Source organism: Nothobranchius furzeri, chromosome 13, assembly GCF_043380555.1.
Source record: "Nothobranchius furzeri strain GRZ-AD chromosome 13, NfurGRZ-RIMD1, whole genome shotgun sequence".
NCBI classification, from domain to species: domain Eukaryota; kingdom Metazoa; phylum Chordata; class Actinopteri; order Cyprinodontiformes; family Nothobranchiidae; genus Nothobranchius; species Nothobranchius furzeri.
Window position 1 is genome coordinate 10,406,082 of NC_091753.1, and position 14,961 is coordinate 10,421,042.

At 41.1% G+C, this 14,961-nt stretch overlaps 1 long non-coding RNA gene across 1 annotated transcript; it reads right to left on the bottom strand.

Annotated features, from left to right (window-relative positions):
* Positions 1–434: 434 nt before the first annotated feature.
* On the bottom strand, positions 435–2,059 carry LOC139062358 (uncharacterized). The gene is made up of 4 exons (XR_011515933.1): positions 1,922–2,059; positions 1,290–1,385; positions 1,112–1,199; positions 435–653 (listed from the first exon to the last, which is right to left on the bottom strand). It is a non-coding gene; the product is annotated as an uncharacterized lncRNA (long non-coding RNA).
* Positions 2,060–14,961: the final 12,902 nt, after the last annotated feature.

Here is a 14,961-nt window from a genome sequence, read left to right on the forward strand (position 1 = left end):
CAGTGAAATTCCCAAGATCAGTCTGCTTTGCTAACAAATATAGTTAAATCTTACCTGCATTCTAAATAAATACTGTTAGGTGAAAACATCAGTAGGCATTGAGTTATTGATACAATCCCTAACAGCCAGAATGGAAGAAGAGCATGCTGGGTCATCCTGGACCTGAGCCTGTTCTGTGTATTTACCTACAGGATGCAATAAATGTCTACAAGGCTGAGTTTGGACCATTACATCTAAAAGAAAGCATACAATCAGTGATTTTTTTTATTGTTTACATTAATATACAAATTTTCTAAGTATTAACCTCACAGCAAATAAGTAGAACAATATAATAAACAGGCTTTAGTAGTTAAAACAGGCGTTGTGCACACAGGTGCTTTGTGTCTCGGTGCTGGTGGTGTCTAGGTCTCAGAGTTCCTGTCCTCCTGCCGTCTTCTGTTGTCCTCAGGATACGGATTGATGTTTCCTGATGATGAGGGAGGGGCAGTATGTGGGCTTCAAACTGGTCCTGGACAACAGTGGGAGACCTCCGTTGTCTGAATACTGAGACCAGAGAGTTGGTGAGATGCAGATCTTCTCTACCTCATCTAGAAACGGAGTTGGTTCAGGGAAAACTTTTCCAAAGACCAGTTCCATGATGTCATCGCCATATTCTGCAATGATAGACAATAACTTTAATGACATATTTTGTTTACAAGCAGCTTTAGGAAAGTTGTTTCTTTAGCTTTCATGTTTATAGTCACGTTTGTGTTTGTTCACAAGTTCACTTTGCTGCAGTGACTTCATATTTTCCTACAAATGTAATAAAATAGTGACACTAAAATTATACAAATGATTCCTTATGAAAGGAAGCTCATTAGAGAGCAGTGCAGACAGACTTACTACATGCTGCAGCTGTTTTTGTAGGCCAGCTGCTGCTGAACTTGGGGAAAGTTATTCTGTACACGTCCAGATCAGATGGTCGATTACAGAAAATAATGTAATTCAATAATTTCTAAACAGACTAAACAAGTAAAACATCAAATAAATCACTCTGCTGTCATCAGACGGAGTGATTCAGGGGGTGAGGTGTTCTTAATGATGAGGGTGGCTGAGGTGTGTCATCACTCACTTTGGTCTGGTCCAGACCGTCTCTTTACTGGTGGGTCTCCTTCCTCAGTAGGTGACGTGAAACGCCAACATCTGAACGTTCTGTGTTCCTTAGAGGAGAAGAAAATTAACATTAGCAAGCTGGCTAAATTATTTTTTACTAGCATCTCAAGGACTTGGAGAAGCAGATCTTCACTTACCTAAACATCAGACCAGTTTGTCCCAGCTGAGCTCATCAGGGCGTTAGTCTGACAGCCTGTCAGTGAAACACGGCTCCAGTCTTCTGGATGTGGACTCTAAAAAGCAAAGGAACATTTTTACTTTGTTTTAATTATTTTACAGCCAATTTTATCAGCTTTCCGACGCTCACGCTCATACAGACGGTGAGCTTTGCTGCGTCTGACTGATGCAGAGTTAGTTTTTATATCTGCAGTGAGACAAAAAACTAACCTCACTTCACTTAGAGATCGTTCTTTAAAACTCTATTAAATCCACTGTGTTGACGCACTTTAATGACTTTGTCACGCTGCATTTTAGCTGATATGGGACTTTATTTACTGGATGCTAAGATTACATCACACTCATGTAGAATAACACACAGGCTCTCTGCTGTTACAATCAGTGGGAGGTTATCATCTGGTGTAAAAGAAGGCGTTGATCAGAAATCACGTTTTATTCCACGAAAATCAGCCAAATCCACATTAATCTGGGTGCTAACTTTACTAGCATACTGTGCTAGCGATAGCAAGCCGGATGCTAACGCTTTAGTGCTGCTAATGCCCGTAAATCTAAAGTAAAGTTTGTCGACATTTTAGAGTGATATGAAGCTTACCGCTCTGCTGCTGTGTCCCGGTGCTGCCAAATTCAGATGGAAATAACTCCTTTTAGATAGATGAAGCCCTCAGTACTTAGCCACTAGCCTGGAGACAGAACGAACGAACCACGCGCGCGCGCGCGCACGCACACACACACACACACACACAAACAAACGCAAACACACTACTTTTTCTTCTGTGTTTTTTTAGCAGTAGTGTCATCAGCTCCTGGGTTTAAATACTGCCACACCACCCTTCCTTAAAACGAGGAACAGTTTTGAGCTGTGTGTGGCTAAAATAACCAGACATTCTGCATTTTTCCAATAGGACTACAAAAAATCTTAGCGAGAAGAAAAAATGGCGGATTGGCTCTGTGTTTAGCCGAGGGCCATTACCATATTTGGTAGTTATCCTCACTAAATTAATTACTGATGTAATAGATAATGTAAAAACTGAACGGGTGGACAAATATGCCCAAAACTTAATTATTAAATATCTAAATAGCAACTCCAGTGAATAATATAAGCCTTTTTGCTCACTTAGACACTTAAAATGTGAAACACCCCGTGTTAATGGATAAAAAAGTGGGTTTTTCATGTTATGTCTCCTTTAAATTGACACCAGATCCGGTGATCTTTGGGACATCGTTTGATCCCCTTAGGAAAGTGCTATCATCATGAAACGTTCAGATCACTTACAACTCAGTAGATTCTACCTTCCTGTAACGTTTCAGCCTGATTGGACCTTGTTTTCACACAAATGAACCCAGAATGATGTGAAATTGTGCTTCGTGCAACATAATTCTGGGTGCCATTTAAAAACCATAAGTGCTAATGACTCCATTCCTTTTTGTGGTTGTAGGGGCTGTTGATTGGAGTACACTAAAACAAACCTGACCGCTCTAGGACATTCAGAAGCCAAGTTATAAGCCCACAGATGTGTAACTGGACTAATTCTTTAAAGTGACACCAGATCCGGTGACCTTTGCGACATGGTTTGACCCCTTTAGGAAAGTGCTATCATCATGAAACGTTCAGATCACTTACAACTCAATAGATTCTACCTTCCTGTAACGTTTCTGCCTGATTGGACCTTGTTTTCACACAAATGAACCCAGAATGATGTGAAATTGTGCTTCGTGCAACATAATTCTGTGTGCCATTTACAAACCATAAGTGCTAATGACTCCATTCCTTTTTGTGGTTGTAGGGGCTGTTGATTGGAGTACATTAAAACAAACCTGATCTCTCTAGGACATTCAGAAGCCAAGTTATAAGCCTACAAAGATGTAACTGGACTACATCTTTAAAGTGACACCAGGCCCGGTGACCTTTGGGACATGGTTTTACCCCCTATAGGAATGTGCGATCATCTTGAAACGTTCAGATCACTTACAACTCAATAGATTCTACCTTCCTGTAACGTTTCAGCCTGATTGGACCTTGTTTTCACACAAATGGACCCAGAATGATGTGAAATTGTGCTTCGTGCAACATAATTCTGGGTGCCATTTAAGAACCATAAGTGCTAATGACTCCATTCCTTTTTGTGGTTGTGGGGGCTGTTGATTGGAGTACACTAAAACAACCCTGATCTCTCTAGGACATTCAGAAGCCAAGTTATAAGCCCACAAAGGTGTAACTGGACTACTTCTTTAAAGTGACACCAGGCCCGGTGACCTTTGGGACATGGTTTGACCCCCTATAGGAAAGTGCTATCATCATGAAACGTTCAGATCACGTACAACTCAATAGATTCTACCTTCCTGTAACGTTTCTGCCTGATTGGACCTTGTTTTCACACAAATGAAACCAGAATGATGTGAAATTTTGCTTCGTGCAACATAATTCTGGGTGTTATTTACAAACCATAAGTGCTAATGACTCCATTCCTTTTTGTGGTTGTAGGGGCTGTTGATTGGAGTACATTAAAACAAACCTGACCTCTCCAGGACATTCAGAAGCCAAGTTATAAGCCCACAAATGTGTAACTGGACTACTACTTTAAATTGACACCAGATCCGGTGACATTTGGGACATGGTTTGACCCCCTTAGGAAAGTGCTATCATCATGAAACGTTCAGATCACTTACAACTCAATAGATTCTACCTTTCTGTAACGTTTCAGCCTGATTGGACCTTGTTTTCACACAAATGAACCCAGAATGATGTGAAATTGTGCTTCGTGCAACATAATTCTGGGTGCCATTTAAAAACCATAAGTGCTAATGACTCCATTCCTTTTTGTGGTTTTAGGGGCTGTTGATTGGAGTATACTAAAACAAACCTGATCTCTCTAGGACATTCAGAAGCCAAGTTATAAGCCCACAAATGTGTAACTGGACTACTTCTTTAGACACCAGATCCGGTGACCTTTGGGACATGGTTTGACCCCCTTAGGGAAGTGCTATCATCATGAAACGTTCAGATCACTTACATTTTAATAGATTCTACCTTCCTGTAATGTTTCAGCCTGATTGGACCTTGTTTTCACACAAATGAACCCAGAATGATGTGAAATTGTGCTTCGTGCAAAATAATTCTGGGTGCCATTTACAAACCATAAGTGCTAATGACTCCATTCCTTTTTGTGGTTGTAGGGGCTGTTGATTGGAGTACACTAAAACAAACCTAACCTCTCTAGGACATTCAGAAGCCAAGTTATAAGCCCACAAAGGTGTAACTGGACTACTTCTTTAAAGAGACACTTGGCCCGGTGACCTTTGGGACATGGTTTGACCCCCTATGGGAATGTGCGATCATCTTGAAACGTTCAGATCACTTACAACTCAATAGATTCTACCTTCTTGTAGCGTTTCAGCCGGATTGGACCTTGTTTTCACACAAATTGACCCAGAATGATGTGAAATTGTGCTTCGTGCAACATAATTCTGGGTGCCACTTACAAACCATAAGTGCTAATGACTCCATTCCTTTTTGTGGTTGTAGGGGCTGTTGATTGGAGTACATTAAAACAAACCTGATCTCTCTAGGACATTCAGAAGCCAAGTTATAAGCCCACAAATGTGTAACTGGACTACTTCTTTAAATTGACACCAGATCCAGTGACCTTTGGGACATGGTTTGACCCCCTTAGGAAAGTGCTATCATCATGAAACGTTCAGATCACTTACAACTCAATAGATTCTACCTTCCTGTAACGTTTCAGCCTGATTGGACCTTGTTTTCACAGAAATGGACCCAGAATGATGTGAAATTGTGCTTCGTACAACATAATTCTGGGTGCCATTTAAAAACCATAAGTGCTAATGACTCCATTCCTTTTTGTGGTTGTAGGGGCTGTTGATTGGAGTACACTAAAACAAACCTGATCTCTCTAGGACATTCAGAAGCCAAGTTATAAGCCCACAAATGTGTAACTGGACTACTTCTTTAAATTGACACCAGATCTGGTGACCTTTGGGACATGGTTTGACCCCCTTAGGAAAGTGCTATCATCATGAAACGTTCAGATCACTTACAACTCAATAGATTCTACCTTCCTGTAACGTTTCAGCCTGATTGGACCTTGTTTTCACACAAATGAACCCAGAATGATGTGAAATTGTGCTTCGTGCAACATAATTCTGGGTGCCATTTACAAACCATAAGTGCTAATGACTCCATTCCTTTTTGTGGTTTTAGGGGCTGTTGATTGGACTACACTAAAACAAACTAACCTCTCTAGGACATTCAGAAGCCAAGTTATAAGGCCACAAGGTGTAACTGGACTACTACTTTAAAGTGACACCAGGCCCGGTGACCTTTGGGACATGGTTTTACCCCCTTTAGGAATGTGCGATCATCTTGAAATGTTCAGATCACTTACAACTCAATAGATTCTACCTTCTTGTAGCGTTTCAGCCTGATTGGACCTTGTTTTCACACAAATGAACCCAGAATGATGTGAAATTGTGCTTCGTGCAACATAATTCTGGGTGCCATTTACAAACCATAAATGCTAATGACTTCATTCCTTTTAGTGGTAATGGGGGCTGCTAATTGGAGTACTCTAAAACAAACCTGACCTCTCTAGGACATTCAGAAGCCAAGTTATAAGCCCACAAAGGTGTAACTGGACTACTTCTTTAAAGTGACACCAGGCCCGGTGACCTTTGGGACATGGTTTGACCCCCTTAGGAAAGTGCTATCATCATGAAACGTTCAGATCACTTACAATTCAATAGAATCTACCTTCCTGTAACGTTTCAGCCTGATTGTACCTTGTTTTCACACAAATGAACCCAGAATGATGTGAAATTGTGCTTCGTGCAACATAATTCTGGGTGCCATTTAAAAACCATAAGTGCTAATGACTCCATTCCTTATTGTGGTTGTAGGGGCTGTTGATTGGAGTATACTAAAACAAACCTGATGTCTCTAGGACATTCAGAAGCCAAGTTATAAGCCCACAAATGTGTAACTGGACTACTTCTTTAAATTGACACCAGATCCGGTGACCTTTGGGACATGGTTTGACCCCCTTAGGAAAGTGCTATCATCATGAAACGTTCAGATCACTTACAACTCAATAGATTCTACCTTCCTGTAACGTTTCAGCCTGATTGGACCTTGTTTTCACACAAATGGACCCAGAATGATGTGAAATTGTGCTTCGTGCAACATAATTCTGGGGGCCATTTACAAACCATAAGTGCTAATTACTCCATTCCTTTTTGTGGTTGTAGGGGCTGTTGATGGGAGTACACTAAAACAAACCTAACCTCTCTAGGACATTCAGAAGCCAAGTTATAAGCCCACAAAGGTGTAACTGGACTACTTCTTTAAAGTGACACCAGGCCCGGTGACCTTTGGGACATGGTTTTACCCCCTATAGGAATGTGCGATCATCTTGAAACGTTCAGATCACTTACAACTCAATAGATTCTACCTTCTTGTAGCGTTTCAGCCTGATTGGACCTTGTTTTCACATAAATGGACCCAGAATGATGTGAAATTGTGCTTCGTGCAACATAATTCTGGGTGCCATTTACAAACCATAAGTGCTAATGACTCCATTCCTTTTTGTGGTTGTAGGGGCTGTTGATTGGAGTACACTAAAACAAACCTGATCTCTCTAGGACATTCAGAAGCCAAGTTATAAGCCCACAAATGTGTAACTGGACTACTTCTTTAAATTGACACCAGATCCGGTGATCTTTGGGACATCGTTTGACCCCCTTAGGAAAGTGCTATCATCATGAAACGTTCAGATCACTTACAACTCAGTAGATTCTACCTTCCTGTAACGTTTCAGCCTGATTGGACCTTGTTTTCACACAAATGAACCCAGAATGATGTGAAATTGTGCTTCGTGCAACATAATTCTGGGTGCCATTTACAAACCATAAGTGCTAATGACTCCATTCCTTTTTGTGGTTGTAGGGGCTGTTGATTGGAGTACACTAAAACAAACCTGACCGCTCTAGGACATTCAGAAGCCAAGTTATAAGCCCACAGATGTGTAACTGGACTAATTCTTTAAAGTGACACCAGATCCGGTGACCTTTGCGACATGGTTTGACCCCTTTAGGAAAGTGCTATCATCATGAAACGTTCAGATCACTTACAACTCAATAGATTCTACCTTCCTGTAACGTTTCTGCCTGATTGGACCTTGTTTTCACACAAATGAACCCAGAACTATGTGAAATTGTGCTTCGTGCAACATAATTCTGTGTGCCATTTACAAACCATAAGTGCTAATGACTCCATTCCTTTTTGTGGTTGTAGGGGCTGTTGATTGGAGTACATTAAAACAAACCTGATCTCTCTAGGACATTCAGAAGCCAAGTTATAAGCCTACAAAGATGTAACTGGACTACTTCTTTAAAGTGACACCAGGCCCGGTGACCTTTGGGACATGGTTTTACCCCCTATAGGAATGTGCGATCATCTTGAAACGTTCAGATCACTTACAACTCAATAGATTCTACCTTCCTGTAACGTTTCAGCCTGATTGGACCTTGTTTTCACACAAATGGACCCAGAATGATGTGAAATTGTGCTTCGTGCAACATAATTCTGGGTGCCATTTAAGAACCATAAGTGCTAATGACTCCATTCCTTTTTGTGGTTGTGGGGGCTGTTGATTGGAGTACACTAAAACAACCCTGATCTCTCTAGGACATTCAGAAGCCAAGTTATAAGTCCACAAATGTGTAACTGGACTACTTCTTTAAATTGACACCAGATCCGGTGACCTTTGGGACATGGTTTGACCCCCTATGGGAATGTGAGATAATCATGAAACGTTCAGATCACTTACAACTCAATAGATTCTACCTTCTTGTAACGTTTCAGCCTGATTGGACCTTGTTTTCACACAAATGGACCCAGAATGATGTGAAATTGTGCTTCGTGCAACATAATTCTGGGTGCCATTTACAAACCATAAGTGCTAATGAATCCATTCCTTTTGTGGTTGTAGGGGCTGTTGATTGGAGTACACTAAAACAAACCTAACCTCTCTAGGACATTCAGAAGCCAAGTTATAAGCCCACAAAGGTGTAACTGGACTACTTCTTTAAAGTGACACCAGGCCCGGTGACCTTTGGGACATGGTTTGACCCCCTATAGGAATGTGCGATCATTATGAAACGTTCAGATCACTTACAACTCAATAGATTCTACCTTCTTGTAACGTTTCAGCCTGATTGGACCTTGTTTTCACACAAATGAACCCAGAATGATGTGAAATTGTGCTTCGTGCAACATAATTCTGGGTGCCATTTACAAACCATAAGTGCTAATGACTCCATTCCGTTTTGTGGTTGTAGGGGCTGTTGATTGGAGTACACTAAAACAAACCTAACCTCTCTAGGACATTCAGAAGCCAAGTTATAAGCCCACAAAGATGTAACTGGACTACTTCTTTAAAGTGACACCAGGCCCGGTGACCTTTGGGACATGGTTTTGCCCCCTATAGGAATGTGCGATCATCTTGAAACATTCAGATCACTCACAACTCAATAGATTCTACCTTCTTATAGCGTTTCAGCCTGATTGGACCTTGTTTTCACACAAATGGACCCAGAATGAAGTGAAATTGTGCTTCGTGCAAGATAATTCTGGGTGCCATTTACAAACCAAAAGTGCTAATGACTCCATTCCTTTTTGTGGTTGTAGGGGCTGTTGATTGGAGTACACTAAAACAAACCTGATCTCTCTAGGACATTCAGAAGCCAAGTTATAAGCCCACAAATGTGTAACTGTACTACTTCTTTAAATTGACACCAGATCCGGTGACCTTTGGGACATGGTTTGACCCCCTTAGGAAAGTGCTATCATCATGAAACGTTCAGATCACTTACAACTCAATAGATTCTACCTTCTTGTAACGTTTCAGCCTGATTGGACCTTGTTTTCACACAAATGGACCCAGAATGATGTGAAATTGTGCTTCGTGCAACATAATTCTGGGTGCCATTTACAAACCATAAGTGCTAATGACTCCATTCCTTTTTGTGGTTGTAGGGGCTGATGATTGGAGTACACTAAAACAAACCTGACCGCTCTAGGACATTCAGAAGCCAAGTTATAAGCCCACAAATGTGTAACTGGACTAATTCTTTAAAGTGACACCAGATCCGGTGACCTTTGCGACATGGTTTGACCCCCTTAGGAAAGTGCTATCATCATGAAACCTTCAGATCACTTACAACTCAATAGATTCTACCATCCTGTAACGTTTCTGCCTGATTGGACCTTGTTTTCACACAAATGAACCCAGAATGTGAAATTGTGCTTCGTGCAACATAATTCTGTGTGCCATTTACAAACCATAAGTGCTAATGACTCCATTCTTTTTTGTGGTTGTAGGGGCTGTTGATTGGAGTACATTCAAACAAACCTGATCTCTCTAGGACATTCAGAAGCCAAGTTATAAGCCTACAAAGATGTAACTGGACTACTTCTTTAAAGTGACACCAGGCCCGGTGACCTTTGGGACATGGTTTTACCCCCTATCGGAATGTGCGATCATCTTGAAACGTTCAGATCACTTACAACTCAATAGATTCTACCTTCCTGTAACGTTTCTGCCTGATTGGACCTTGTTTTCACACAAATGAACCCAGAATGATGTGAAATTTTGCTTCGTGCAACATAATTCTGGGTGCCATTTACAAACCATAAGTGCTAATGACTCCATTCCTTTTTGTGGTTGTAGAGGCTGTTGATTGGAGTACATTAAAACAAACCTGATCTCTCCAGGACATTCAGAAGCCAAGTTATAAGCCCACAAATGTGTAACTGGACTACTACTTTAAATTGACACCAGATCCGGTGACATTTGGGACATGGTTTGACCCCCTTAGGAAAGTGCTATCATCATGAAACGTTCAGATCACTTACAACTCAATAGATTCTACCTTTCTGTAACGTTTCAGCCTGATTGGACCTTGTTTTCACACAAATGAACCCAGAATGATGTGAAATTGTGCTTCGTGCAACATAATTCTGGGTGCCATTTAAAAACCATAAGTGCTAATGACTCCATTCCTTTTTGTGGTTGTAGAGGCTGTTGATTGGAGTACACTAAAACAAACCTGATCTCTCTAGGACATTCAGAAGCCAAGTTATAAGCCCACAAATGTGTAACTGGACTACTTCTTTAGACACCAGATCCGGTGACCTTTGGGACATGGTTTGACCCCCTTAGGGAAGTGCTATCATCATGAAACCTTCAGATCACTTACATTTTAATATATTCTACCTTCCTGTAATGTTTCAGCCTGATTGGACCTTGTTTTCACACAAATGGACCCAGAATGATGTGAAATTGTGCTTCGTGCAACATAATTCTGGGTGCCATTTAAAAACCATAAGTGCTAATGACTCAATTCCTTTTTGTGGTTGTAGGGGCTGTTGATTGGAGTACACTAAAACAAACCTGATCGCTCTAGGACATTCAGAAGCCAAGTTATAAGCCCACAAATGTGTAACTGGACTACTTCTTTAAATTTACACCAGATCCGGTGACCTTTGGGACATGGTTTGACCCCCTTAGGAAAGTGCTATCATCATGAAACGTTCAGATTTCTTACAACGCAATAGATTCTACCTTCCTGTAACGTTTCAGCCTGATTGGACCTTGTTTTCACACAAATGAACCCAGAATGATGTGAAATTGTGCTTCGTGCAACATAATTCTGGGTGCCATTTAAAAACCATAAGTCTAATGACTCCATTCCTTTTTGTGGTTGTAGGGGCTGTTGATTGGAGTATACTAAAACAAACCTGATCTCTCTAGGACATTCAGAAGCCAAGTTATAAGCCCACAAATTTGTAACTGGACTACTTCTTCAGACACCAGATCCGGTGACCTTTGGGACATGGTTTGACCCCCTTAGGAAAGTGCTATCATCATGAAACGTTCAGATCACTTACAACAATAGATTCTACCTTCCTGTAACGTTTCAGCCTGATTGGACCTTGTTTTCACACAAATGAACCCAGAATGATGTGAAAGTGTGCTTCGTGCAACATAATTCTGGGTGCCATTTAAAAACCATAAGTGCTAATGTCTCCATTCCTTTTTGTGGTTCTAGGGGCTGTTGATTGGAGTACACTAAAACAAACCTGATCTCTCTAGGACATTCAGAAGCCAAGTTATAAGCCCACACACAAAGATGTAACTGGACTACTTCTTTAAAGTGACACTTGGCCCGGTGACCTTTGGGACATGGTTTGACCCCCTATAGGAATGTGCGATCATCTTGAAACGTTCAGATCACTTACAACTCAATAGATTCTACCTTCTTGTAGCGTTTCAGCCGGATTGGACCTTGTTTTCACACAAATTGACCCAGAATCATGTGAAATTGTGCTTAGTGCAGCATAATTCTGGGTGCCATTTAAGAACCATAAGTGCTAATGACTCCATTCCTTTTTGTGGTTGTAGGGGCTGTTGATTGGAGTACACTAAAATAAACCTGATCTCTCTAGGACATTCAGAGGCCAAGTTATAAGGCCACAAATGTGTAACTGGACTACTTCTTTAAATTGACACCAGATCCGGTGACCTTTGGGACATGGTTTGACCCCCTTAGGAAAGCGCTATCATCATGAAACGTTCAGATCACTCACAACTCAATAGATTCTAGCTTCCAGTAACGTTTCAGCCTGATTGGACCTTGTTTTCACACAAATGAACCCAGAATGATGTGAAATTGTGCTTCGTGCAAAATAATTCTGGGTGCCATTTACAAACCATAAGTGCTAATGACTCCATTCCTTTTTGTGGTTGTAGGGGCTGTTGATTGGAGTACACTAAAACAAACCTAACCTCTCTAGGACATTCAGAAGCCAAGTTATAAGCCCACAAATGTGTAACTGGACTACTTCTTTAAATTGACACCAGATCCGGTGACCTTTGGGACATGGTTTGACCCCCTTAGGAAAGTGCTATCATCATGAAACGTTCAGATCACTTACAACTCAATAGATTCTACCTTCTTGTAACGTTTCAGCCTGATTGGACCTTGTTTTCACACAAATGGACCCAGAATGATGTGAAATTGTGCTTCGTGCAACATAATTCTGTGTGCCATTTACAAACCATAAGTGCTAATGACTCCATTCCTTTTTGTGGTTGTAGGGGCTGTTGATTGGAGTACATTAAAACAAACCTGATCTCTCTAGGACATTCAGAAGCCAAGTTATAAGCCTACAAAGATGTAACTGGACTACTTCTTTAAAGTGACACCAGGCCCGGTGACCTTTGGGACATGGTTTTACCCCCTATAGGAATGTGCGATCATCTTGAAACGTTCAGATCACTTACAACTCAATAGATTCTACCTTCCTGTAACGTTTCAGCCTGATTGGACCTTGTTTTCACACAAATGGACCCAGAATGATGTGAAATTGTGCTTCGTGCAACATAATTCTGGGTGCCATTTAAGAACCATAAGTGCTAATGACTCCATTCCTTTTTGTGGTTGTGGGGGCTGTTGATTGGAGTACACTAAAACAACCCTGATCTCTCTAGGACATTCAGAAGCCAAGTTATAAGCCCACAAAGGTGTAACTGGACTACTTCTTTAAAGTGACACCAGGCCCGGTGACCTTTGGGACATGGTTTGACCCCCTATAGGAAAGTGCTATCATCATGAAACGTTCAGATCACTTACAACTCAATAGATTCTACCTTCCTGTAACGTTTCTGCCTGATTGGACCTTGTTTTCACACAAATGAACCCAGAATGATGTGAAATTTTGCTTCGTGCAAAATAATTCTGGGTGCCATTTACAAACCATAAGTGCTAATGACTCCATTCCTTTTTGTGGTTGTAGGGGCTGTTGATTGGAGTACATTAAAACAAACCTGACCTCTCCAGGACATTCAGAAGCCAAGTTATAAGCCCACAAATGTGTAACTGGACTACTACTTTAAATTGACACCAGATCCGGTGACATTTGGGACATGGTTTGACCCCCTTAGGAAAGTGCTATCATCATGAAACGTTCAGATCACTTACAACTCAATAGAATCTACCTTTCTGTAACGTTTCAGCCTGATTGGACCTTGTTTTCACACAAATGAACCCAGAATGATGTGAAATTGTGCTTCGTGCAACATAATTCTGGGTGCCATTTAAAAACCATAAGTGCTAATGACTCCATTCCTTTTTGTAGTTGTAGGGGCTGTTGATTGGAGTATACTAAAACAAACCTGATCTCTCTAGGACATTCAGAAGCCAAGTTATAAGCCCACAAATGTGTAACTGGACTACTTCTTTAAATTGACACCAGATCCGGTGACCTTTGGGACATGGTTTGACCCCCTAAGGAAAGTGCTATCATCATGAAACGTTCAGATCACTTACAACTCAATAGATTCTACCTTCCTGTAACGTTTCAGCCTGATTGGACCTTGTTTTCACACAAATGAACCCAGAATGATGTGAAATTGTGCTTCGTGCAACATAATTCTGGGTGCCATTTAAAAACCATAAGTCTAATGACTCCATTCCTTTTTGTGGTTGTAGGGGCTGTTGATTGGAGTATACTAAAACAAACCTGATCTCTCTAGGACATTCAGAAGCCAAGTTATATGCCCACAAATTTGTAACTGGACTACTTCTTTAGACACCAGATCCGGTGACCTTTGGGACATGGTTTGACCCCCTTAGGAAAGTGCTATCATCATGAAACGTTCAGATCACTTACAACAATAGATTCTACCTTCCTGTAACGTTTCAGCCTGATTGGACCTTGTTTTCACACAAATGAACCCAGAATGATGTGAAATTGTGCTTCGTGCAACATAATTCTGGGTGCCATTTAAAAGCCATAAGTGCTAATGTCTCCATTCCTTTTTGTGGTTCTAGGGGCTGTTGATTGGAGTACACTAAAACAAACCTGATCTCTCTAGGACATTCAGAAGCCAAGTTATAAGCCCACACACAAAGATGTAACTGGACTACTTCTTTAAAGTGACACTTGGCCCGGTGACCTTTGGGACATGGTTTGACCCCCTATAGGAATGTGCGATCATCTTGAAACGTTCAGATCACTTACAACTCAATAGATTCTACCTTCTTGTAGCGTTTCAGCCGGATTGGACCTTGTTTTCACACAAATTGACCCAGAATGATGTGAAATTGTGCTTAGTGCAGCATAATTCTGGGTGCCATTTAAGAACCATAAGTGCTAATGACTCCATTCCTTTTTGTGGTTGTAGGGGCTGTTGATTGGAGTACACTAAAATAAACCTGATCTCTCTAGGACATTCAGAGGCCAAGTTATAAGGCCACAAATGTGTAACTGGACTACTTCTTTAAATTGACACCAGATCCGGTGACCTTTGGGACATGGTTTGACCCCCTTAGGAAAGTGCTATCATCATGAAACGTTCAGATCACTTACAACTCAATAGATTCTAGCTTCCAGTAACGTTTCAGCCTGATTGGACCTTGTTTTCACACAAATGAACCCAGAATGATGTGAAATTGTGCTTCGTGCAAAATAATTCTGGGTGCCATTTACAAACCATAAGTGCTAATGACTCCATTCCTTTTTGTGGTTGTAGGGGCTGTTGATTGGAGTACACT